This window comes from Pezoporus occidentalis, unplaced genomic scaffold (genome assembly GCF_034315485.1).
Source record: "Pezoporus occidentalis ecotype Australia unplaced genomic scaffold, CSIRO_AGI_Poc_V1 ctg41, whole genome shotgun sequence".
NCBI classification, from domain to species: Eukaryota; Metazoa; Chordata; class Aves; order Psittaciformes; family Psittacidae; genus Pezoporus; species Pezoporus occidentalis.
In genome coordinates, this window is record NW_026915736.1 from 4,019,712 (window position 1) to 4,047,570 (window position 27,859).

Consider the following 27,859-nt stretch of genomic DNA (forward strand, 5'->3'; position numbering starts at 1 on the left):
GGTGGAGAAATGAAGTAAGTGGGAACCAGTATGTTATCTCCAAGCTCAGGTACCTAAAAGCTCTCTTGGAAATAAAATGCCATGTTTGTCAAGAATTCATTGCATTTCTTGAGTAGCATAACAAATATGAGCCTGCCTTCCAAAGGTGGAAGTCCTCCTCTTTTGTGGGAGCAGCAGATACCCTCAGGGCCCTTAGTCATATGATACTGTACCACAGAGCTAAAAATAGGAAATTGTGTCAAACTAGATTTATGAAACATTGCCTTCTCTGTATGCAGACAGCCCAGTTTTAGATTTACATCCAATCTATGCTCCAACTGCAAGAAAGTGTTCCCTTCTGAACACCTTCAGAGGCCATAAAAAAGTCCAGTGTAATATAGTTCTAGTTATATAAGAGCTGTCCCATTGCCATTCACTTGGAAAAACAAAAAAAAAAGAAAAAAGAAAGGCAGAAAAAAGGGAGACCTGCAATAAAAAGCATCAAATATCACCAACTTCTGATCCATAAGAACATACAACCCTAGACAGCTTAAAAAGAGGTATCAATTTTATCAGGACAAAACCAGAACATGTTTCCTTTGGTCTTGGTGGTTTTTACCAGCTTCTTTTCATCTAATCTCTTTTCATCCCAGCTGAACTTATATTCTATTTTAATTTTTCCCTTAAAGGATGTACATCATGTTTCTGTTATGCCTCTGCTTATCTACCCACACAAAGTTTAGAAGACATGACAGTGCGGTATGAGATAAAAGTTTTATTGGCCTGTATTTTGGATGACCACATTACTCATGAGCAGTGAACTCATGAATAAGTTATCAAAGTCATTACAACAAGTGCCAATAAAACTTTTTTATATGAGATTGCCATATATTCTACATATGCAACTTCTTTTACAGGAATGGAAAAAACTCTATACAAGACACATTTTAGAGAGTCTTAACAATTTTTATGGGGACCATTTCTCATATCCTCCAAACTGTAAACCAGACTTTAATTAAAATAAGCCACATTGTACTGTGCTCAGAGGTACAGAAAATTTAAAACATCTCTCATACTGCTGTAGCTTTTACTTTCTCAGAACTCATGACCTACTAGAGCTTGCAGAAAGTGCTGTCTCACTGGAATTCTAGTTTTCCCTCTCCCAGAGGTGAAAAACTTCTGGGTACAAGTCTAGATGGCCATACAGTTAGAAATCTTTGGTTTATCAATAATCCAGGATCAAATATAGTCTATTCTGAACATTAACCATGACAGTTTTCTATGTCAGGGAAGATTTCTGAGAGGAAAAGAAGGGTAAGTTATGGTTAAACTGGCTTTATCTGAAAAATACCGACCTTCTAAAGACACTTAAAAAAATCAAAATCCAAGAAGTTAAGTCAGGAGAGTGTCGATGAGAAAGCTATCAATCCCCACTCAGTTTAATTTAGCCTACAACTATAGGACAACAATGGGGGAAGAAGGGGAGAGGATGAGTGTGTACATACACACTTAAAAAAAATAATTACAAAAGAGTCTACTTTTAGTTAGACAAATTGTGATAGAGAGGGTGTTGCATGATTCATTAATTTGTCCAGCATTTTTCCCAGAATTAAACACTTGCAGGTATTTTTTCCTCCCTGAAGTGTCAGACAAAGGCTCAAATCCCCAGGAGCTGGTAATTGGCATTGTTTTCAGGGGAGCTGCAGGCACACAGGGTGCAATTCATTTGTCTAAATACAGGTTTCTCCAACTGAACGAGTTATTTATATACTTTTTTTTATTCCTTCTTGAAAAAAATTAAAAAAGAACTTAGCACCCAAAAGTAAACAATTTGAGCTCTGAAAGTGCCTTCTTTCCCAGGGTAACAGGGGCTCTCTCAATAGCTTTCCAACCACACTTAAGGCATTTGCAGGCAGGCAGAGATGAATCCAACCCACAGAGTCTAATGCTGGTTGTCATCTTCTCTACTAGTTTACTTTATACACAGCCACTTACACAGATAGAGACTACAGAAAGAGATTTTCCACTGTTGCCAAAATACCCACAAATCAAAGAGTGCAGGTGTTAAGCACTGGCACTTGTTGCCGATTGTTAAATCTGTGCCACCAGCCTATTCTTCCTCAAGAAGTTTACAGGCACAATTTACTTAAGCCATCAGTACTTGTGTTTTGCCCTTCGACCTTTCAAATCAATGAGATGCTTAACTGGCCTCTTGTGCTCTTGCTCAGTGATTTTCAAGATATAATATCTGCAGTCAGCGGGGGAAAAGGAAGAAACGCCAAACATGTGCCACACTCCTACTGTTCTTCTGACTGCTGTGTAGAGCAAAACCTTCATCCTCCTGCCAGAGGGCCTCGGGTCCTGCTGCGGAATGAGCTCCTCATAAACCAAAAAGGGGCAAGATGTGATAGGTGATAAATGAAGAGCATGATGTATCCAACAGCTAAATAAATCAAAGACCTGTTGAAGTACTCTCTCCGAGCTGACTGACAGACTACTTGCCCAGACAGCCAAGACAATTAATCCCTAGAAAAACTGGGCTGTTGGCTAAAGAGCTGGTAACATCCTCCCTTGATATAGAGCAGGACATGTTCATTTTGCAGCTCTGGACAGCAGGTACACGTGAGGATGGGATGTTTTCAGTAGGATCTACTCTGCTATGAAGAGCTAGACTGGCTATAATCTGTGGCATACTGGCATGGATTGAACCCTACTGGTCAATCATTTTTACACAGCCAACAACAAAAGAAAACAAAACCCCCCAAAAAGCAAACAAAACCCCCCAAACTAAACTTCAAAAAGCAGATTCTAAATTAACCATATTGTGTGGTTTAAGAATATCTGGACATCTCAAATATTAGGCATTATCTTCTGACCCCTATTGGTATTTGGAATAACATCCTGCTCTCTGGGTCCTAAGCCTACTCATTGCAATAACACAGAAAAAAAAAGAAATTCAAGCAATCACTCACTCAGAGTAGGGATAAAATGCCTGGACTAGCACCCAAGTGGAGGCCAGGTACCACTATGCTCAGGTGGTCCCAGGTGGCATATGCACAGCAGAGCTGACTGCAGCAGGCAGGATGCATGGCAGCCCTGAGGCTGCTTTAATGCCTGCAGAGGCTCAAACCGGCCTCCAGCTGCCCCTAGGTCTGTGAATTTGCAAAGGTAATTTAATGAGATCATAGCCAGGCTGAACAGAGCTTTTTCTTTCTGCCTAGTTTTAGTAGCCTCTTCAATAGTCACAATAAAACACAGCTCATCCAGTAACTCAGGATCTTACTGTAACAACATCACCAAGCATTCTTGATCACAAGCTTGAACATCACACCTTTTCATTATAATTCAAAAGGTGCAGTAATTGGCCTGGACATATGATACATTCAAGTTCCCAAGGCTGAATAAGTGTTATTTAAACGGGGGAAGTGTGCAGAAGTAAGAAACTGAAAACACATGCAGGATTTTTTTGCATACTAACTTTGTACTGCAGCCCCACAAATCAGCATTTCCTGCTGCTGTTTGTGTTTCTGTTCAGATGGGGAAGGGTAGCAAAGAGAGCTGTCCTATCTGCAGTGCAGATTAGAAATGCCCAGCCACATCTAACAGATCTGATGTAAACCTGAGTGGTAATCAAGACACTTAAGTAGGAAGCTCAGCATCAACTAATCAGTCCGGGCTCAAAGTTCAAAGCTAAACTACATTGTAGTCTGCACCCCAGTAATTTGCATTGCATTTCTCAGTCTTGAACCCCAGTTTTCTGCTTTTTCCTTACAGCTTTACTTGCCCTGATCTGAAGTACAGCCATCAAGATAGAAAACCAGCTGGAGAACACAGAATGTTAACATTTTAGTTATGCCATTGTTATTTATACCACAGTGACCCAAAATAACTTCTGCATATAAATGTGGCTGTAAACACTGACAGTACTTATGACAATTTTTCTGACTGACTCATTGGTTTTAAAATAATTCTTCATAGCTTAAGCAGTTCCCTGAACTTTTCTAAAATCTGAGAAAGTCCTGCCTGTCAGCAGCAGCAGCTACTGCTTTGCTCATCAGGGCAAGATACTGAGGCACCAGAAGTTAAGTAACAAAAATAAAAGCTCTAGCAAGAAAGAGCCATCTCCTTGCCATTAAGACAATATACTGAGAAGAGCTCAGCCAGATTAACCTGACCCAGCTTGTGATCATAGTCTGTGGTCAGTCCCAGGCAACAGTAGTGTTTTAGGAAAGGCAGCAAGACAGTCATCCTTCAGAGATCTAAACCCTTGTCAAAGCATAGCAACTCAGGAAAACACGAATCATACTTACAGGAGACTGAAAAGGAGGTAGGTACTGAAAACACATTTTATGTAAGATATAAGAAGTGTATATGGTCCTTATGCAGGGCACAGTTTTAAACCGCATGAGAGGTTTTTCCAGCCCCTGAGGCAGGGAATGCTGGCTGAGACAAGCATGATAGGCACCAGCTCTGCCTGATGTTTCTTGAGACAAGCAACTAGCTTCTGCTCGCTGCTGCTCCAAATTTGGAGCAGTTTATTGTTTCCTCCAAACCAAAAGCAAATCTCCTCCTAGAAATACATACCTAGCAACAGTTTGCTCATGCTGCCACAAAGTGGTTCTTTTGTGACAGAGTATGTATACATACATGCAGTAGAAAGAAATCTTGATTAAATCAAGTGTTTACCTCACATCTAGAAATGTCATTGTGTTAATCCAGGTCAGGCACGCTATCTTTGACAGCTTATGGAAACCATAGGACTGCTACATACAAAGCTGCATCCATTGACCTTCTGTTCCCAGCTCTGAACTATCAGCCATGCACTTACGGCTCAGACAGAGGTGCTTCTCATAAAGTTGGCACCAGACTCACACTCGAAACAGTGAATCCCAGCTTCCGTATTTTAACCCATATGTGCTCAAGCAGTCTGCACAACAGATCACTGAGAACAGCTGTTCACAAAACACTATGAGAAACAAGGATGAGCACCAGAAAGAAAAAAAAAAAAAAATCCCAGGGACTTCTTTTTCAGTATTTAGGTAAGTTACTGCTTGGTTTTCCAAAAACCAGATACCAGGCAAGATCTCCTGGTCTCCAACAGAAACTGTTACAAACTTCTTGAGAAGCGGTCATACCGTTTTATGGAGTGACACAAGTGGTGAACAGACTTTGAAGGCAAGTTTATTCAAGAGAAAAGGCAAGAAATCCCACGCCCCCAAGCCCCAACCTTTTGCCACTCAGAATATGGTTTCAATTCAAAACCATTTTCTAGCCCAGCATACAGTATGGCATAATGCTTGAAAGATGTGCCTGAAACCAAAGAATATTTTCACTGACTTCCTTAGCAGAAATACCTCAGCTATCAAACACTGCATCAGCAAAGCTAGTCACTCTTAAAAGCTGAAAATTAAAGCATAACTATTGATCTTTAATGGCTTTTTCAGAAGACAAAAAGAGAAGTATAGAAAAATCTGAAATATGCCTTTGATAGAATTACTGTGCTTTTTTACAGTATTGTGTTTCTATATATCTGAGCAAAATATAGAGTTAAAACATTGTTAAATATAGGCAGATGTTAGCCTAGGACAACCTGGGGAAGTTAGTTAATGGCTTTGGTAACACAGCAGATAACAGTGCCTCCTACAAACTCCAAAGGACAGTCCCTGCGCAGAAGGGAATGCGCCTATTGCAGCAGCTTTGGGAAACTGAGAACAGGTTGCAAACTCCATCCAGGAGCACTCTATGCTTGTAGGGGAGATTTAAGCTGATTCCTGAACCAACTGAAGCATAGCAGTTGGCAGGGCTGAAAGAGGTGCTTCTGTGGGCTGTCAGTCAGGAACTGGCAGTGATACAGTGGCAAAAAGAGCTGGCTACAAGGTCGGCTACAAGTGGGGTGAGTGGCTGGATGAGGTCTGCTGTCACAAAGCAGTGGAGGGTGGCTGCAGCAAGGCTGCTGAATGTGGAGAGCTCAGGCAAGAACTCACACACGTCTTCCTGCAGGTCAAATGATATCAGTGGGGGTAAATTCAGCTGGGCTAAGGTGGCAGAAACGCTGGAAGTAGTGGATTGCTTAGAGCGAGAATGCAGTGTGCACAGCAGTGGGATTCTCCCAGGAGTTGAACGTAGCTAGAAGGTCCTTAGGCTGCCACAGCTGTGTGAAGAGACCCAGGTCAATGTATCTCAGGCCGGTGAATTCTACTCACCTAATATGGAGGTGCATTTACTAGATTTTACTTCATTTCCTTTCTCTGCCACTTGGGAATGCTTTTTTTTCTTCTTCTAACTCTTCAATTAAAGAATGTAACATAGAAAAGTCCTTGGCTCTGGTGTCATTGGGTGTTGTTAGCTTAGTTCTGATGTTCCTTGTTAGTGCTAACTCACAGTTGTGTTGACAATTTTCAACAGAAACCACTAGAAATGGAATCTCACTTGCTCGACAGCCAGTAGTCACTTCTCAGCAAGATGACACAAAATACTTCTTCATCTATAATAAAATATGCATTTACAGAGCCAACATATATTATTTACTAAACACAGCGGTCAATATGCCAAGTATTCAGTGAGTACTCTTGACATCTGTGAAGACATTTGCTTGATAAATAGCAGCGCTTTAAGTGCTCGTGCCATATGCTTTTTGCTACAATTTTAAGCAGCAGACTGGAATGTTTTGCTCCTAAGCAAAGTTTGGATACCTCTCCAACAGCTGAGAGACCACAGAGAGCCAAGGAGGCAAAAAGTCAGGCTGTTTAGCTTCTAGCAAGCTCCTTGAAAGCTCTTGTAATATCACTTTCTGCCTTCAAGGAGAGCATTCACTGGGAAAGAGGCTGACTTTTCTGACCAGCTCAAATTACCAGCTCTGCCACCAACCCTGCTGTGAGACCTTTTGTGAGCCTTTGCTCTCCCATGTCCTTTCTTACTCTTTACCAGATTTTCTTATTTAGAATCAAGTTCCTGAGGAGGCTGTTTTTTACCATGTTTTTTTGCAGCTTTTGGCACAATCCAGCTTTAATCTCAGATAATGTCATAACACAACTGTGATATTGCAGCATTGAGAACTCAAAGGCCAAAGAAATGCAAGGGGACATCTGCCAAAAACTCCCACCAGCAGCACTCCCAATCCCAGGGTTGGGGCCAGCTCTCAGCATGACCCCTTTCCCACGCATAAGGAGCACACTCTTTGCAGAAACAGCCCAAACACCTTTTTGGGTGGTGTTAGCATTTAACCAAAGAGCAGAAAAGGGGAAATGGCAGCCAGCCAAAGCCCTCTAAGCCTGCAGAGAGCCTGACAGACATGATCCCAGAGACAAGTCATTCCTTACAGTTTCTTTCTGTGGCTGCCCTCCTTAATTATCTCATTTGTTACTTTGGGGGATTTGCTGCTAACCCATGCATCTTCTGCAATTACATGAATGTGGCTCTTTCTATAGTAATAGCTCTTTTCAAAATATTCAATACTGGTACATGATTGACCAAAAAAAAAAATAAAAAAATAAAAGCTATTACAGTGTGTTACATCCAAAATAGATGCAGAAAAGCCCAGTGGACTTAATTTGGCTTCACTGTATGCATTCAGGTCAGATTGCCTTCATTTTGGCAAAAATTAGCCCAACACTGGGACTACTGAAGCCCGCCACTGTGCATAAGCAATCGTGGCAAGAGTGTAAGACCAGCACTGCATTTCTGTACTTGACAAAGCCACTAAATCTGCATATTCCACTTCTACACAAAAGTTACAAAAAGAGATATCCCTATTTAAAGAAAACTTCATGGTACCTTTACCCCTGCCACCAGATCTGTGGTTACTTTCAGAGCAGACCGCAGTGATGTATGCAGTAGCCCTGCTCCTAGCCAGGGCTTTTGGGAGCACATGACAAGAGATACCTGCAATGGCAGGCAGGGAGCTGTCATTAAGTGCAACAGGCTTTCTTCTCTTCCTTCTCCTGCTCAGAACATCCCTTTCCCCACACCCTTCTTTGATATAAAACTAGTAATAGGGTCTTATGTAAATAAAGTTAAACACTTTTTTTTTTTTTTTTAATTAACAAGACTCTTAGAAGAACCATTCACTCAAAGAGACTATCAGTATTACTTCAGTAACAGTTCAGGACATACAAACCAGCTTTCTTTAGTCACCCCTAACTCTGCCAAGAACATCAGTGCAAGATCGCTGTGCTTTCAAACAGCCCTTTCTGAGCAGAGGGGAAAAAAATAACTAATTTCCATTACAAGTGGTTTTTTTTATTACTAGTGGGGTTTTTTAACTCTTAAGTACAGCCTGAATAGTTTGTGCAATTCTTTAGAGAAAGTAGATACTTTCATGAAAGTAACGCCTTTCATGTTGCAAAGGTGGCTACAGCAGGATGCTGAATAACTTATTTCTAGTCTAACAAGAAACAGTTTATATTGCAAAAATGGTATACTAATTACAGTCTTTGCAGATTGTTCCTGTATACCCAGGAATCTGCAAAAGCCAAAAACAGCATGGCAGGGACAAAATGCTTTCTACAACTCTCATCCCTGTTTTCTTCATTCTCTGAAATAAGAACTAAGAAATCTGCACTTGGGTATATTGTTTTTAGTTCACAATTTAAATGACCCAGGGAGCATCTTGCAGGGAGCATGAAATTTCTGGATTTAAAGTAAGGTGTGACCAGACACGTTTCAAACTTTTTGAACTTGCAAGTCTCTCAGACAGAAATGCAAAAGAGAACAAGCTATGGAAGTCTAATATCTGTTCTTGCTGCATTTCTCTTCAGCAATTCTTCCTCTGCCTCTAGGTTGCATTCGTACATCTATCAGCAAATATTTTCACTGTGTGATCAATGCGACAATGAATGAGGTGACTTATTCTGACTGCTCACCCTCCTGCTGTTTTTTAACAAAAGCAGAGATATGCAAAAGTAATCTGGAGTGCTAAATGCCCATATTCTTTTCAGTTTTCCATAATGTAAAGGATCTAAGCCAGACTTCATGAAAATGCATATTACCCTGTCTTATATGCATGTTCTAAGATGTACTGCCTCGCAAAGATCACTGTATTTGTCATCCTCTGATTGCAGCTCAGCTGTTAATGTCTGTGACCACCCATTGTACAGAAGCTCTGCCAGTGACTCCTACAAGGTTGTTGTATTATTCCTTTAAAGAGAATACTTTCATGCTGAGTGCTTTCTTAGAAGTTCTTAACTATAAAGATTCTATGTTCTACTAATTTATGACTGAAATCTAAGAGGAAATGTATATAATTTAGAAAAGCACAAAAGCCCCTTCATTTTTAGCTGTTGTACAGTTCATAGTACTAACATCCTTGAAATTCACTGGGAATGCAGTGTACCTAATCTCTGTGGTGGCAAATGTTCTCATATCACTACATTAAACTTGCTGAAATGGTTCATGTTTTGATCATGTAATCATAAGAAAGAAATGAATTTGGGACTCAGCTGGGGACCAAGTAGAACAAGATGGACAAGTAGCATGGCAGCCTCTTCTCCACTGTATTCTAGCTACAGAGTGCCTGTAGAGCTGAAATGAACAACCTGAAGCCTGCTTTTTTTCCACTACTGCAAATTTCCCCATAACTTCTTTTAAATACTGTCCTTACTACAACAACTATTATTTTTATGTTTCTCACAATAACTCAGAAAATCACTGATATCCCTTCCCTACGTGGGAGATCTACAAGTGGGAAATACTGATTTCTTCACATCTTTCAGCTTGGTATTAATGCTTGGCATGTTTCTTCTTTTGTTTCTTATTCCACATACTGCACATTTCTAGTAGTGAAGCACTACTAAACTGTCACAGCTACATGTAATATTATAGTTAGCTCCAAGTAAAATTTTTGGGCATCTGGATGGTGCTGAATTGGCTTAAAGGATGAAATGGATGTGATTATAAACATCTTTTGTTGAGATTTGCAAAAAAAGGCTAAAACAATTAACTTCTGACAAACATAGACCATAGAAGAGAAGGGGGAAAAAAGTACAATACACTTCGGACCCTAATAAAGTCCTGCTTTCACCTTCTAAAGCAAATGTCCTTGCTGCCCTCTCCTCATTAAAATGATCTACAACAAAAGTTGAACCACCTGGCTCTGCACCATGTATCTCCCATCCCCATGGTCTTTTACTTTTCTTCCTGCGTGCTGGTCCTGGAGATGCCCAGGTGGCCTGGGTTAAAGGCAGTCCTCCAAGGCCTGGCTCCCCCTGATGCTTTGGCAGGGGAACATAGCATAAACTGTGAGGAAAGCAGGCAGTCTAGACATACTGCCATAGTCTCAGTGAGCAATGTACCTATCACAAAGAATAACACAGCCCAGGTCTCCTTGTCAAGAAGAAGGAAATACAGCTCACACTGAGTTTTAAAACCTTATGAAAATTGAATGCAATCAGGAAATAACAGCCAGTTCAAACAAGAAATAAAGAAATAAATCTTCTTTTACACCTCTGCACAGGCCACACTTTCTGAGCCTTCCCATACGCACAATAATGAGGAAAAAATTTGTTCCTCTGCTGGAAGTGCCCCCAGCACTACAACGTCTGAGAAATGCTCATCTATTAGCCAACACATGAGTAACATTCTCTACAAGATGTAGCCTAAGAGGCTGAGAAGCTTCACTGCCGATATCACCTGCCAACGTGATGCCTTGCTTTCCTAAAATTGATAGAGGAACATCATAGCTCCTTCTAGTGCAGAAATTATCAGCAGCCATTCGCTTCTATTAACTATGGAGCAAAGTCAGGAAGGGAGAGCATGTTTGCAGTTCTGAAGGCAAATATTTATTGATTTGCCTAAATCCTGAATGAACTCTGACCCCACCTCAGTCAATGTTGTAAGTACTGGGTCACACCCAATACAAATGGCTTCCTAGGTCAACTGGTGGGTTCTTCATCTTATTTTGCAATCACAACAAAATTATGTCTACCCTGGGATGAAACTCTCCAGCTGCCATTCTCACAGAAATATTCCTGTTTATCCTTTAGGGCATTTTTAACTTCTTGAACCATGTCTGTGCTGAAAGCAAGCCATGCAAAGGGACTCTGCTTTGCCCTGGCACAGCTATCCAGTCCTGAACTACCATCCCTGCACTAGTCAGTGCTAAAGTACCAGCTTACTGGGAACAGACTGGGAGTTCTGCCATTGCACCACACCAAGTTACTAGCATGCTTTTTGTCAAATTCAGCAGATGTAATCTTCCTTATTTTGCCTTGTACTTTCCTATAAATTGATTCCCCCCCCCACTTCATTTTAGCAGTTCAAGCTCAGCTGTGGCTTTCCTAGCCTCTTGCTTCTTTTGAACCACACTGCTTCAATTATTACTACAGTCATTGGTATTTTAGTGTTTATTTTTTACTCTATGTCTAGGTTTGCTATGCATCCTTTTATGAGTACGTCTTTCGAGTACTTTTTTGACTTATAAAAGGCTCAACCTTTTATTTGAAGAATATGCTAGTTTTAACCCTTGACTTTTCCTGGCTTTTCACATTTTTAAAATAGTTGAATAAACCTGTTCCCATTTCTATTCTTTTATTTAGATTTGGTATATTTCTATACACACCAGGTAGCTGCTGTCATGTTTTCCTTCAGTTTTCCTTACTTCACCCCCCTGATACTCCTGCACAACCATCCTATAAGCATTTATATTCATCTTCATTTTTATTAGCTCTGGTAGCTTCCGCTTAGAGTTCAAAGAACTGTTTAAACCTTTTCCTTATCTCCTCAGCCTTCTCCATAATTTTTAAGGCTGGTGAAGGATTTACACGTCAAAACTCACACAGACTCCACAACATCAAGGAGGAAAGGAGGAAGGATCTGGAGGGAAGATAAAGCACTCCATGTTGACCTCAGCAGTTGGTTCACCAAAGCACCATCATCTCTCCAGACTCTGCAGTTCTGCCCATTCTCAACTAGGGATGGCTAAGATACAAATAAGGTAGCACATGACCTATCTTTAATAATGGGAAATAACCGCAAATCCATTCTACCCCTCTATGAGAGCAGTACCATGACAGTGACCAAGAAGAGTCTCTCATACATCACACTAATACTGCTATAGCACAGCTCAAGCTCTTTTCACAGTGTTGAAGGCAACGTCCTGTGCATAGTTTCAAAACTAGATACCTAAAGTTCCTGTGTAGACAGTGGAGGTACGTAGGCAATTCAGAGACTATTCAGGGCACCACAGTTCAAGGCCAACAAAATACACCCACATATTTTTTTGATCCCATCTAAATCCATCGTATCAGTGTCTTCTCTCTAAAAAGCTTTCAAGAAAATGCTCTTGACTCATATATGACATGTAACTGGAGAGCAGAAGTACAATATCTCTCTTTTTTCTAATACAACCGGCTCTACCAGGGATAAATTCTGAAATACCAGGGAAACTTATAAGGGAAATCAGATAATGTCCTTTATTAAAACAAAAAAGTTCCCAGATCCAATACCTAGTGTTATAATTTATTTATTAATTTAGAATTCTCCCGTATTATTCCATCAAATAATGAGCAATTCCTCCTTTACAATAACATTATGAGATATGACAGCCAACCCCATGTCAGATATGAGGACAAGAGGAAGAGACTGGGACCATAGCATGAGAACTCGCAAGCTGCCTTGTGCTTTTTGCACTACTCAGCACCATCCTCTCCTCAGTTTTACACTTGCACCTGTGCAAAGGGTTTATTCAAATTCTGTGCTGGTTCTAAGTTTTGGGTTGACAACTCTCAAAGCTGAAGTAACTTATTTATCTAGAGAGCAGGCCTTGCTGCGCTACTGAAAACATTTAGTTCCTACCTGGCCTTATCCTGTAATAGGGAAGAAAGGACAACTCCCAGAATCATTTGTTATTCATCTCTTTAACGAGACTCCAGCTGAAAAACCCAATCTGCACCAGGTAAAACAATGGCTCTTGTTACGAGAAGACCTGTGGGAGACCAGGGTTTCATTTCACATGGTGCTTGTTTGGCAGTTACAGTGGCAGTAGAGACTGAATTCATACTGAAGATCCTGGAAGTTAACTCAGCTCTGGGGTCTTTTAAAGAAGAAGGAAGAAAAAGCTAAAACCAGAAGAGCCTGAAATTAGATTACTAAATATATCTGGGGGCTGTGCAGAGAATGATAATTTCCAGAAAGCTGGAGAATTTCAGCATCTCACTTTTAGTTTGGAAATGTTGGAAACCTCCAATGGTCCAGGAGTCCAGAGCCCCTGGAAAGCTGTTTTTCAGAGTTCTGTCTCCCCCTCAACCCACTAATGGAGTGAGAGAACCCAGAGAGACAGTCAACTGGGAAGTCTTGGAGCAGATGCCTCTCAATTATCTTGGGGTCTCTCACAGCAAAGCAAACTGGCAAGAGGCCAGAGAGGATTCTGTCAGCCTCTGATCAGTCAAAATAGGTTGCCTGGGACAATTATACCCTACTGAATCTGCACATATTGACATATTCCTGTTACATTGGGGGATTTTGGACTAGGTCTAATGACACTCAGGCATGCAAAGCACTGACCTACTGTCACTGACATCTGTAGGAGCTGTTACCTCTGGAATGCTTCTTCAAAAAGAAAAACATCAAGGAAACGCTTCCAGTCTCTGCATAGACATTCAGAAATGTTCCTTCAAGTCCGAATGTTTCTGCCAGGTTTAGTTTTCTGTTCACCAAAGTATCCCTTTGGACAGAGAGACAAAAGTTTGACCACAAAGGAAAGATCCTGAATCCTTTATCAGTAATTATCTTAAGAGGTCAGAGCTAAAGGACCTCTGGAGTCTCATCTTTCTGTGCCTCAGAAAGACTGCTTTGAAGCCATGCCTTGCTGCCATTCCATTTTGTTTGACAACTGCTGATCATCAGTGCCACCACCACCTTTGAAACTCTAAGTAGTTCTTGAAAAAACCTCTGACAGCACCATCAAATGCAAAGTATGAAAGCTTTCCCAGTAAGTGCTGCCATTTGTCACTATTCTTCTGATATTCAGCTCATCAGCCAAAACAGAAAGCATTTTTTTTGCTGTTTCAAAGAGAAGTTGCAAGTGTGAGGCTTAACTGGGTTAATCGGGTCAAGAAAAGCAGGAATAACTGAGATATAGGCAGCTGAAACATGTTTATTTTTCTTGTTCAAAGGGTAAGTGCAAGGCTCAGTGACTCCCTAAGGCAGGACAGGGACAGGGAAGGGTAACACTGAGCTCAGACTCTGCCCTCAAGTACAGCTGAGGCACCTGTGGTGAGCTTTGTCTGATTTGCCTCAACTCCCAGGCTAAAAGTGTGACAGAACTGGTAAAACCCAGTGGGCACTTGACTCCTGAAAGGGAGTACTCTGGTTACTGTTCCATTTAATTCACCACTATCTGCCATAATTCCTGGACCGCTTTTTGAAGGGTCAGGCTAAAGAAGGTTAAAAAGGGCTCCGAGCACCTTCTCTGGATTTATGGTGAGATGTTTCACCCTCATGAAAGCCACTATAAAGTCACTCTTTAACATACATCACCTTTGTTCTTCTTCTTTCAGAAATTAGCATGCACCAAGTGACTAAGTCTATTAGAGAAAATTGACCCTTAAGTCATTTAGCTGAGGATTTGCCAAAGCCCAGAGGTATTTATTATTTTTATAAGCAATGAGGCATATGGTTGACTTTTCCAAAAGCCATTTCAGAAAGAAAAGTAAATGACCATTTACTGAAATGGAAACAAGAGATATTTAAGAACCTTTAGTCCAAATCTGGGCAGGAAGATTTCATCATAAGGCTATTAAAAATGCACAAAATGTGGAGAATTGCTCTACGTCTGCTTCAGGATTAACACTTGAGAAACCACACTCTGTGGCTCCTCAAAGGGTGATACTGCTCTACCCATGCTGCACAGCGGACACAGCGTCAACAGCGGGGCAAGTGTTTATGAAGTGGCTTTCACACCTGTGCTCCAAAAGTTAAATGAAGATGCTATAGCAAAACTAGAGGAGTGTACTTTATTTAAGAGGCAGCCAAGGTCTAACAAGAAAGCCTGGAGAAATTTCAGTTTGAGTGGAGACAAGTTTGTAACTCAGAATATGAATCTAAAGGAGGTTGGATTAAACAGGAGTTCCAAATTTCCTCCTTTTTTGGCTTACTGGAGTTTAAATGCTGTCCATAAAGTGCTAAAATAGTGCTTCAGCAACAGCACAAAGCTGTCAGCAGAAACAAAAAAAAATTCTCTTTGATGGAAATTTAACCAAAGCCAAACATCATTTGTAGCCAAATAGCAAACAACTCGCAAAAGCAAAAGAAAGATGAAAGATGCCTTATCCTCAGCATCAAACCAGAGCAATGGCTCTGTATGACAACCTCCTATTCTTTCTAAGCCTTCTGTGCACAAGAATGAGGTATACAAACCGAGTTTAAAAAAAAAACAACTAAACCAGCACAAAACAAACAAACAAACAAACAACAACAAAACAAACAAACAAAAACAAATAAACAAAAACACAAAAAAGAAAAAACACTGGTTTTTTTTTGTGGGGGAGGGGGGTGTTGGCACTATTTTGATAACTTATCTCTGCTTTGGAAGTCAAGGCCACAGTTTACCCAGTAGTAATAGATAGTGTAATAAACCTAAAGAGTATAATGCAACGTCTGTCTTCAAAAATAAGACTCTGTATATTTAATGGACAAACCCATCTGACAATTTGATAAGCATAAGCACCAATGAACTTTACTGTTCTGTATTTAGGAAAGAGAAGAGTAAAATAAATGAAGGATTTTTTTGCTAGTAGAATAAATTGTTAGTCTTAAAAACTCTACTCCTGGGGGCTTCATATTGACAGAGAATAACTGTTATTCTTCACATATGCTATACTAAGCTGGCTGCCTATGTCAGGAGTTGTTGCTGTCAAACGTAAGGTCTACTTTCCCAGAATTTAAAAAGCCCTGTTTAAAAATAGGAAGAGGAGCAGCAATACCCAGACAAGAGAAGTGCACAGAAGAATGAAGCATGACAGAATGCAAAGTATCCCACTGTTCCAATGAAATCCAGAGACGCATTTCACTATGTGAAGATGTTCTGCATGCTGCAGTAGTGCATATTTGTAATTTTTCTGCCAAAGACTTCTATAAAAGGGTTTGCAAACTCCTTGGCCAGTCAATAGTCCTTGAGTTTAGGGCCCAGCTGGTGATGCCTTTTCTAGCAAATAAACTAACTGTGCTGCTGTTGTGTTTCCAGTGCTATACCCAGTCACTGTCAGCTTCCAGACAAGCTATGCTGCTGTGGACAGCAACACTAGCCTGACTTGGAAGAAATACAGGAAAACCTCAGCTTCTGGACTCAAGGTTGCAAAGAATTACGTTTTGGCACGCACTCAACAAGAAAGAAAGAAAGAGTGCCAAAGCATCCTGGAGTATCTACAACAAGAAAAACACAAAAGTTTTGGTTATACACAACAGGAACATTCATATGACAAAGAATATTCCAGGCATGACCAGTTCAACACACATTTTGCTTCACTGAAAGCGTTAAAAACACACTGCCAAACCACAATACATTAGTTCCCATGGAGCATCATTTGCTGTGAAAACTCTTAAGAATTTCACAGAGACATTTCTCCAAAAGAAAATGACACTTTGTTAAAGCTCAGTTACTCATGGAAAGAGAGTCATTTACAGCAATTTCTGTTTTAAAAATACATCCAAGTTGTAAAAGTGAGATATTATGATGCTGCTAAATACTCCTGTATCTCCTTTTTGATGAAGGAGAATGTATTTTTTGTTTCAGAAGATAGTTTAATTTGCAGTTAAAGAAACTAGAAATGAAATGTTGTAAATTAACTTGATTTACATGACTGTTGGGCATTTTAGATTTCTGAAAATTTCCAAGCCAGGATGTTTATGCTAATCTGAGATCCAAAACAAAGCTGTGTGTAATTCGGGAATAGCTTCCTTTGATTCAAGAAGCTTGTTAGGTGCTGGCATTATAGTTTTCTTTGAGCTGCAAACTGGTGGTAATAATTAAGACTCACAAAGACTCACAAAGACATGGCAAGTACATGTCCCTTAAATCCATTTGCTGTTGAACAAAGGGTGTTTTGCCATATGTCTTGGCACTACATCCATAGCAGTATGCCATCACTTCCCCATGTGGAGAGTATTTAAAAAATTCAACCATTAGAAAGACAAAGAAGGAATAATTGGAGAGGGCAGGAGATACTGCATATGAGGGTTATGTTAACAAACCATGCTCCTGGAAAAAGTGTTCTTGCAACTGTACATCAAGTTACAGTACTCATTACAGGCACATTCTGAACCACAAATGCTTCCTGGATGCCAGACCACCTTTCTCCTACCTGCATCCCACTGCTCCAGCCCAAGGACAACTCCCAGTCCTTGGGCTTGCAGGCTCTGAGAAACACCTGCAAGAGCTGAATCTGGGACTTTCCTTTTAAATACCATCTCATGTCAGTCCCTCAGTGTTCCCTCAAACATCATTGTAGGTCTTTATGATTACATACATTTACATTATTTCCTCATTATGAAAAAGCAAACTTTCACCCTCTAGCGCTCGCTGCTCTTTGTAGAAATGTAGCATTTTGCGCAGTACATGACTTTGGCCTGCTTATTATTCATGACAAGAATTGGTCCTTTCTGGACCTTTTCAGGTTTGGATCTCTAGCAGTTCAGATTCACATTATATATCTCTACCACACAAATTTGCAGTACACGGTCAATGCTCTACCCAGACAGCTGGGTTCATACACATTTCCTAGGAGATGCGGCTTTGAGGAGCAAAGTGGTTTTTTCCTTTCTTACTGAAATTTTATTAAACATTTCATTTAGCAGTTTCTAGTTAAACTTAATGCTTCCAATCTAATATATTCCAAAGCCTCTGGTTTTCTTGCACATACTGCTGAAAGGGGCAGATTCTGAATTAATGGTACACAATTTAGTTTCAACTCGTGGACTTTCAAACATCTCCTTCATATTTTTGCCATCTTTTCTAACTCAGTACAATTCAGATGACTTAAAATTAACTTTACCATTTTTGCCAAATAATATTTGTTCAAATTTGAACAAATTTGTTCTCAGCATAGTCAGTAACAAGGCAGCAACAGAATGCAGATGGGACAGTCAATTTTATTCCCTTATTTCCATCACTGCAAGTTTGCATAACCCATTTCAGCTCACAGGTGCCAGAACATTTCTACAGTTTTCCCCAATCCAAACTGGGTTAAAAAAGAAATATCTCAAAAGGAGCAAACTGAAAATCTGAAGAAAAAAAAAAAATTAAAAAAATCCATGCATTCAAAACACTTCATTTTTATTTCAGCTTCCCAATCACAAATTCACTTATATTTCAAGATGGAAAGCTCTCTTGAGGTCCAAATGCCCCCTTTCCATATGTTTTGGAACTAAAATAAAATCCATTACAGTGTGAAGACCAAAATGAAATGCAGTGCAAAGTGTATGGCTGGTGACACACTGAAGGGCTGGAAACCAGAGTTCGAGAAGACCATGAGCTGGTGTAAGTTTTTGTAACCTCACTGAAAAAAAGCGAGGTTAGACAAGTTTTTGGAGTGTCAAACTTTTCATTTATTACCAAATGAAATTATTGCCTGACACACAGCTGTGAGTAAAGGATCAGCCAGGTCCGTGAAGTTGCAGGAGGATGTCCCTTTAACAGAGCAATGAACTTAATTGACTAATGGCAGGACAAAAGATAAACTGTTTCTAATTCTCTGATGAGAGCCATCAGAGGGATAAAAGAGAAGTGTAAAACTCAATATCAGTAAGGTAACCCCCCATCTTCTCAGCTCAGAACAAGGGACTCACAGAGAACACCCTTCCTAAATGCCAAAGCCGTTAAAATACTACATGCAGGTAAGTATAAAGAAAGCCAGGTTAGTTAGGTGGCCACTCTACATATCCAATGATGCTTCTCTTTTAAAGTTTCTCTTACTTCTTTCATTAACAGTGTTTTCAACCACACTGTTTGGAGGAAGATGAAAAAATAATGAAAGGGAAAACCATGAAGAATAAAAAAGTCCTCTCAGCTATTTCTATCACACAATGAATATTGATTCCTTTCTGATTTTCATAGCAATTTGTCAGAATCTTGTCAGTGCAAGATTGATTTCTCTGCTTCTGGGAATGCTAGGTTATCAATATAATTGCTACCATCAGTGCATTTTCACAATCTTTCCTGACATTTCTAATCCAGGGGCAAATTAGTGCCATGGTGACTATTTCCTCACCTGAATCAGCTACAAATGCATAAGATACCCTCCTCACTCTCGTAGAAGAGACACATGCCTCCCCAAAACCCAAAGCACCATCTTTTTATTATTACTGAACACTACAGAAACTTTAACCAAAAGCCTAAATAACCACATATCTTTCTGATGTTTCTATTTCATCAGGTAGCTGATTCAGTGTATTCAAGCAATTCGGTGTACATGCAAATTGAGCCTTCACCATCCTGTGAGAGCACAGGGAATTTAGTGAACCTCAAGGCTTATGTTGCATTACTACATTTTGAAAGTAAATAACAAAGCAGCAGAGTCAGGTGCTGATCGTACACACAAACAGGAGCATATGTTGCTACCAAACCCAGGAGGTGCTGAGCAGCTCCAGCACCACAGGAGGTTTCAGATGTTCATCATTACCTTTCAGCATCAACCTACCAAGATGTGCTTAATCCCTTAAAAACTAACACCACTATAGAGTGACTGTTTTCACTGCAACCCTCCTGCTTTTCCAACTTTGATGACCATTCCTGTTGCAATTTTTTAACCAACTTGTTTCTCAAGCATTAGTTTCATTATAAGCTGTAAATAAACTCTCCTCTGCTATGGGGCTGCAGATTATGAATAAAAGCACCTGCAGCTCACTGAACAAATCAGGCATGGGGCTTGATTTACCAACCTGTCAACAAAAGATCTTCCCACATCACCTAAACAAGGCATCCAGATTTTGGTCATCCTATACACATTACGAGAGCAGAAAGAGAGCCAGAAGGGTGAAAGCACTCATCCTTGCATGAACCAAATCCAAAGCAGCACCCTGAGGCTGAGCCTCAGGTTTGTTTATGACTCCCTTGCCAACTCCCCACCAAGAAAAAAAGCACACCATAAGGGCTAATTGGGGACCCATTGAAGTCACTGGGCTTTGGAGCAGACTTTCAATTCTAGCCATAACAGCTTACCTGTGGCTTTCTTACATACAGTGAGGTGCCTCAGAAGCATCACATCCCACAGCAGCAAAAGCCTTAAACTCTCACATCAGTTGGCCTTTGATTCAGCTCTCAAGTGCTAAAGGCTTTAGGATCTCCATTGAGAAGTAATAGCAGGATCTTTACTTCCATTTTATCTAAGCCTTCACAGTAGCACATCCTCTAAAATACAGCAGGCTGGAAACCTTAAAAAAAAAAAAAATTGAAATAAGGAGTTGCTGTTCTTTTCCCTTTTAAACTGCAGATTTATTGCAGCAGAAGCTTTCTATGAGAAATTATCAGTTGGAGAATAAAGTATTTCTCAGGACAGCATTTTTAAATGAAGACCAGTACTTAATTTCCCCACTTGACCTCCCCAGCGCCCCCCCCCCCAAAAAAAAAGAGTCAGAGAATACAGCTGAGTGGAAACATGGCTTAAACCCCAACCTGTGTGCCAAAAAGGCAGCTACTAGTCATGTTGCATCCCTATCCCTGGGATGCTCTAAATTCTTGTGCTATTTCTGGACACCTTCCTCTGTCCTCTGAACATTCGTGTACCTAGTTTCAATTCCAGTGAAGTCAAACAAACAAGTGTTGAAAAGCCTGTACACTTCTTTTGGTTCAGTGGAAGTTTGCTTCCAAACCAAGTTCATCTCTAAACTTCTGCCATTTATCTACTTGCTGCAGAGGCTTTCAGATGCTGTCAGCCAGCTCTGTCCCATTTGCAGCTGTAGGCATACACTGAGTGTGGTGAACAACACATTAGTAATTCATCTGATGATAATGGGACAAGCAGCAATAATATCCTTGTTGTGGCTAACAGGAAGTCACAAAGTCTTTAATAAACCCCTGCTCAGTTCTGTGAAGCACAAGTTTGCTGTAAATCTCTGTAATAGGCATAAAGGTGGCCTGAGCCAACTGAGATAACATAGAGTTTGCTGTCAGCCTGGGATATAGGCTGTGCTGAAGCTGTACATAACACCAGGCTACCATCCCAAGATGCACACCATCTCCTAAGCTTTAGTGCCAACACATAACCACAAATTATCTACCCTGTGTTCAGGAAGGATCAATTGTTTGCATGAAGGAAGCTTATTTAAATGTTAGCAGGGCTGCATAAGCAGCACTACCAGCAGTGTTTAAGGTTGCAGAGACCTCTGATCCTGAGAACTCATTTGGCAGCAGCTATGGTATTACAAGGTTAGACACACTCACTTTTATTGAACTCCTGACCTATCAAACATACATTTACAACAGATAAATATGTACAGCATAAACAAGTCAGAGGGATTACCAGGATTAGCCAGAGCCTTCTCTGCTGCTGCCAACATTACAGGCAATTCCTCTTACAGAGCTAGAGCAGCACATCATGAGTGCATAGTACCTATAAATCACATGCACTTGATGAACAAATGCACTCACTGTGAAATGTCAAAGATATGTATAAAAAAGGTTTTGATATCTGCTCCTTCCTCCTCCTTGCCAAAGGAGGATATTGGAAACAGTGTGCGCCTGTGAGTGGCATCACAAGGTCAGCTACCAGTGGGTAGAGCTCAGCACTGCTGACAAACTCATTTCATCATGTGAATCTCTTCCAAGTGAAGCCTTGAATACACTAAGTTATTCCTGTTAGCCCTCCAAAATGCTGGAGGTCTGCTCACTTAAGACTTAACAGAAGTCTTATGCATCTAGTTTGTGTTATCTGGAAGACCCTGTCAGTTGGATAGCCTTGTGCTACTGCTGGGCAATTGACTACTCCATGCCCCAAACCACAGGAGTATCATGGTCTAGGACAGAGAAGAAACACCACAGGCAACTACCAGCAGTGTAGGATAATTTTGATTTTAAAAGTTAAGCATCTCAGGCAGCATTTGAGGGGACTTTGGGTATCTCTGTAGCAAGGGATAGTAGTCAATTAGAAAAAGCCCCCTGTTTTGAAAGCTAAAGGGGTTTATCTTCTATAAAATAACATAAATGATATTCTATAATATATAGATATGGTCACACATACACACACACACACACCTTTTATTTAACAATGCCTCATTAATATTCTACGGTAGTGAGGTCTGTCTGGTGAATCATTAATATAATATTTCTCAAACAAAGTTCTTGTTCTGCTTGATCTACTTCATAGATGCTTGGTAATCTATCTTGATATGCTCCTGTCTGTCAGGGGCTGCTACATACTTCATGCTTTTGCTAGAAAAGGCAGACAGTGGCAGTTTCAGGTACCTTCCTGGGACAATACAGCCTTTCTTCCTTAATTATATATGAGAACAGTTTCACTGATTTTTGAAGCTGATATGAGACATGAATCATTTGAAGCAATATTCAGTATTTATGATCAGCATTTAACAGCATGTAAAGAAATAGCAATGCTTAACATGGACTAGAAATGTCTTCGATCTTCCTTTCCTGCACGAAGGATAAGTACAAGCCTTTCACCAAGGATTTAGTACTGCAAAATTACATGACAACTTGCGTGGAAAAAGATTACTTCATTTTTGAAATTTATTTCTGTTGTATGTGCCTTTTTGGGGAAATGGCTTTAAGGATTTTTTTCCCCCAACTAATTCTGGATTTTACAACCTAGATTAATTTCATTTCTTTAGTTACTAAAACAGAATGGTGTCAAATTTGACCGCCATATAAGATGATTCATCATATTTGCAGAGAAAAGACTTCACTGAATTCCCTCTATGAGGTTTGTTGTAGATTTTCCAAGATGCTGGCTGGCTGTGTCCATATACATTTTGTATTCTCAAGGAAACCATAAAAATAAGTATGTGGTATTTTTTCTGTATTTCTTTAAAACCATGACAAGCCTCAACCTTCTTCTAAATCACCAAACCTCTACCATACTTCATTACTGCAAGACTATTGCTGAATAACAACCCACAAGGAATGCCTATGCAGTTATACACAAAGCTCCTGACACAGCACCACATTCAAAACCAGTAGATGAATTAATATTCATGGAGTTTTCAGAAGGTTCTGGAGTAGCTCCTCCTTTTAGCAGGGGATGCCCAGCACACCAGCTGTGCAACTGGCCCCATGAAGTCTGGTATTAAGGTTTTTGTTCTTGACTGTACAACCTATCTTCAACAAAAGGAGAAATACCCAAGGAAAAAACCCAAACCAACAATTAGAGAAAAAGGGTAAAAAAATAGAGGAAGGGCAAAAATATATAGAGTAACAATGAGACTTTGAGATGCACCACTTCAGACATTTCTTGTTTCTTTACCCTCTTCCCAGATGCTGCTTCTCTACCACTTTTGCATTCACTTTTAATTGACTTTACTCATTCCAAACCCCTCTTTTTTAATTAGAAAGGCCAAATAAGAGAAGTTGCTACCAGTGCTACACCCATGAGTTGTAGCTGGCCTCACAGGAGGGCCAAGGTGACACCTTCCTCCTCTTTGCTGCCTGGTCATCCTGCAGGCACCTGGGCCACCTCCAAGCCTAGGGCAGAGGGAACAATCTTCCTTCTGCTTAAGGGTTCTCCCTTTCCCACCCTCGTTTCCATATTTTCCCAGCGTTGCTCACACTGCTCTGGTACACTTGCTCGAGGCTTTAAACTCTTGGCCCCTCCTCTTACCCGCCACCTTCCCTCAGGGTGCTGGAAGACTGGAGCAAGCTACCCCGGCAGGAACACACAGCTGTGGCTGAAGAGACCAATGTACAAGCACTAGAAACTACACAAGTAAAAGAGGCTTCCCAAACGTCTGCTGGCTTGAAAGCCAGTCAGCTGCATGGTGTCAAAAGGGGTGGGAACGTCATGGGTACAGCCCCCTTGAGGGTCACTGCCAGGATGGGAGCACGCAGCCATGGCTGGGCTGAACAGCATTAGACTGACACAAGGAAGTTTGCAAGTAAGTTTCCCACAACACTGTTACTGTGTCTCATTTCCTGCTCCTCTGCTGTCCTTCAAACATGTCAGATGGACAGCCTTGAAATTCCTTTCAAGAACCTTTGGGCTTCACACATAAGAATTTGTTTCATTCACCTCAAGCTAATGTCTGCCTCCCAAAAGCAAGAAGAGCAGCACCCCTGACAGCAGGCTTGACTGGACAGGACACAGACAGAGAGCTCATGGTGCCACTTCCCAGTGAAAAATTGTTAACAATCAACTAACAACAAGTTCCTCAAAAGCACCTATGTCCCTGTGATCAAAGATGAAATACAGATCCATGCACTTCAGCAAAGGGAGGATCAGGAAATCAAGAGGCAGAAATTATTTTACTCCCTTTTTTTCTTGCTATGACTTGAACTAAGACCAAATTTCACACAGTGGGAACTACCAAGACAAGGTCTCTTACACAAGCATAGTTGCCACTGCACAGTGAGGGGTGGGTGGACAGGGAACAAGTGCCACAGCCCTCCATGTCAGCACAAGTCTGCACAGCTCCAGCCAGGACCACATGATGTTCCCCCTCACAGCATCCGGGCATGGAGGGAGTACTTCTGAACAGCTATGAGGCTCTGGGAGAGGTAAAATAAAGGCACCTGCAACAGGGTAAAAAAAAAGCAAAGGAGCTGGATGGGGAAGTCAGCCAAATTAGCTCAGACACTAATGTGAAGTGTTGTTCTGCTCCTGCATAAATCCTCTCTCCAAAGGGCAAGAAACATGCAAGGCAGCTGCTTAGCTACTACACCTGTACTTTGTGCAACTCAATATTCCTCTGCCATCTGCTAATGGTATTTCACTATAAAAAATCCTAAATTGCCAAAACATGCTGCAAGTGGTATCTTCTTTCATGAAACCTATTAGCATAATCATGTAAAAAACCAAACCTGCATTTGCTATCTATGCTTGTATACGTTGGCAGCGAATGGAAGGTAAGAAATGAAAACAGAGATAGCAGTTTCTAGAGAAAAGATTTGTGGTTCATGAGTACTAGGTCTGTGCATAATGTGTTACTGAGCATGGCCTCAGAGGAGCATGGTCTTTAGGTTTCTGTCCCAGCCCCTATAAAGTTCTGACATTTGGAAGTTCCCTAGGTATAGTCTTTGAGTTTCTCTTTTTTGATAACAGTAGTACAGCTTCCTTTGGGCTCTCAAGTAGCTTGTCCTTGAGAGTTACTAGGTCTCCTGCACGAAAAATAGGCATGATTTTCAGTGGAGCACTGCTTTAGAGCTGTAGAAAATTAGCCTCCCTTTCTAAGACAAATCTCCTGGCTCTCAGCCAAGGTCATCAACAACCAGAGAACACAACACAGAACGTGTGGAAAGACGCCTGCTTTCAGGGAATTGACACATGCCTTTGGAGATAAATAAATGGGGATTTCAGATATCATCTTGTCTACCTTTCAGTGAGGAGAAGAGAGGACCTTTTTCCTCTAAGGGGTGATAGATCCCCAATTCCTCTTTCGACATGGTTTCAGATGAGCTCTATCAATGACATTTGTTGCAAGGTATGCAGGTGGAAACGTGTGGGAGCTCACACTTGTCCAGTACCATTACCGGGTCAGGAAACGCAACTACTAGTCAACTCAACACCACGTGGGAAGCATCAAAGCATTCCTCTTCCCACTCCCAACACTTACACATGGTTTTTATTTATTTTAAGGAGCTCCTTTATAGTGACAAGACCTTTCATTTGGTAGTGGGTTGACCTTGGCTCAGTGCCAGGTACCCACCAAACCCCTCTTTCACTGCCCTCCTCAGTTGGATGGTGGGGGGGGAAATATAATGAAAAGCTTATGGGTTGATACAAGGGCAGGGAGATCACTCACCACTTACCATCATGGGCAAAACAGACGACTTGGGGAAATTAATTTTAATGTATCACAAATAAAATCCAAGTAAGCTAATGAGAAATAAAACCAAACCTTAAAAACACTTTCCCCTTATCCCTCCCTTCTTCCTGGGCTTAACTTCAATGCTGATTTTCTCTACTTCCTCCCCCCAGCAGCACAGGGGGACAAGGAATGGGGGTTGTGGCCAGTTCATCACATGTTGTCACTGCCACTCCCTCCTCCACAGGAGGAGGGCTTCTCACACTCTTGCCCTGCTCCAGAGAGAGGTCCTTCCCATGGGACACAGTCTTCCATGAACTTCTCCAACCTGAGTCCTTCCCACAGGCTGCAGCTCTTCACAAACTGCTCCAGTGTGGGTGCCTTCTGTAGGTGCAGTCCTCCAGGAACAGACTGCTTCAGTGTGGGTCCCTTCCATGGGGTGCCGTCCTTCAGGAACAGATTGCTCCAGTGTGGGTCCCTTCCATGGGTGCAGTCATTCAGGAACAGAATGCTTCAGTGTGGGTCCCCTGCTGGGTCACCAGTCCTGCAGCAAACCTGCTCCACTGTGGGTTCCTCTCTTCATGGGACCACAGGTGCTGCCAGGACCCTGCTCCAGTGCACGGACACAGCCTCCTTCAGGCATCCGCATGCTCCAGCACAGGGTCTTCCCTGGGCTGCCAGTGGAGATCTGCTCCCCCATTAACCTCCACGGGCTGAAGGGGCACAGCTGCCTCTCCATGGGCTGCATCACAGGCTGCAGGGGAATCTCTGCTCTGGCACCTGGAGCAGCTCCTGCCCTCCTGCTTCACCGACCTTGGTGTCTGCAGGGCTGCTTCTCTCACATATCCTTACTCTGCCTGCAATTGCTGCAGCTGTTGTTTTCCCCTTATTAAACATGTTATCCCCGAAGCACTACCACCATCACCAATTGGCTCAGTCTTGGCCAGCAGAAGGTCTACCTTGGAGCTGGCTGGCACTGCCTCTTAACCAGACAAGGGGGAAGCTTCTAGCAGCTTCTCACAGAAGCCACCCCTGTATCACCCCCACTACCAAAAAGCTTGCCATACAAACCCAGTACACATTTACATTCACAATAACCATGTTTTAAATATACTGTGTGCATGCACATAGTGACATGCGCAGGTTGAAAGAAAGACTGTGAGCTTGGTATGAGCAAGTCCCTTGTTTCCCATCCATCCCAGAGGCATCTGCCTAGCATGCCTTATGACACATAAGGGAGGCTTACTAGTATATTAAAATAATTCAAAAAGAAAATACAGATCAAGCAAGCATTGGAGAGGTAGAGCAGAAGAGGAAGACTGTCAGTAAGATTTTGGGACAGTTTGAAGGGTATGGCTCTTTTTCCAGTGAAGTATGATTAGTGTTTGGAAATGATTCCTGTATGTCTCAGGCCTGGGCACCTTGAAACAAGAGTGGTTGCTTCTCATTTCTGTTTGACCTTGAGATCATAACTGCTAAAGCAGCATCAGTGTGTTTCTGTTAGTAAGTGGCAGTCACTGAGCTGAAGATTAAACTAAATTGCCACTCAAGTCTTGTAATAAAATGGAAAAAATAGCTAAACTAGCCTGTATTACTACATAAGGACTAAAGGTTAAAAATGGCAACTTCTGTACTTTGGATTCCTAAGTTACCTGATGCAATGAAAATAGGATCAGTATTGACTTTAAAATGATACAGCTTAAGTAAAAACAGCAAAGACCTTCCCCAGCTCTCCACACTAATACAGGAGCTCCATCTTTTTGTGTTTTATTTCAAATGTCGTATAAAACATTCAGTGAATAATGAAAGGATGCTTAAATATTTTGCACAGAGTTCCTTGCTAATTTTGTATTTTACTAAGCACTATTTCACAACATTTGAAACCAAAATTTCTGTAGTGAGATATATATGTATCACTATTGATATCTTTATTGATATATAATTCAGGAAACAGAAGAATCTGGCCAAGACAACTGCATAATTT

The 27,859-nt window shown here is 41.2% G+C and overlaps 1 long non-coding RNA gene across 1 annotated transcript in view; it reads right to left on the reverse strand.

Annotated features, from left to right (window-relative positions):
• LOC134171632 (uncharacterized) overlaps positions 1-20,492 on the reverse strand; it is a 56,386-nt gene extending 35,894 nt beyond the window's left edge. The window contains exon 1 of the long non-coding RNA XR_009967692.1: positions 20,129-20,492. This is a non-coding gene — a long non-coding RNA (uncharacterized LOC134171632). The remainder of the gene's footprint in view (positions 1-20,128) is intronic.
• Between the last annotated feature and the right edge of the window lie 7,367 nt (positions 20,493-27,859).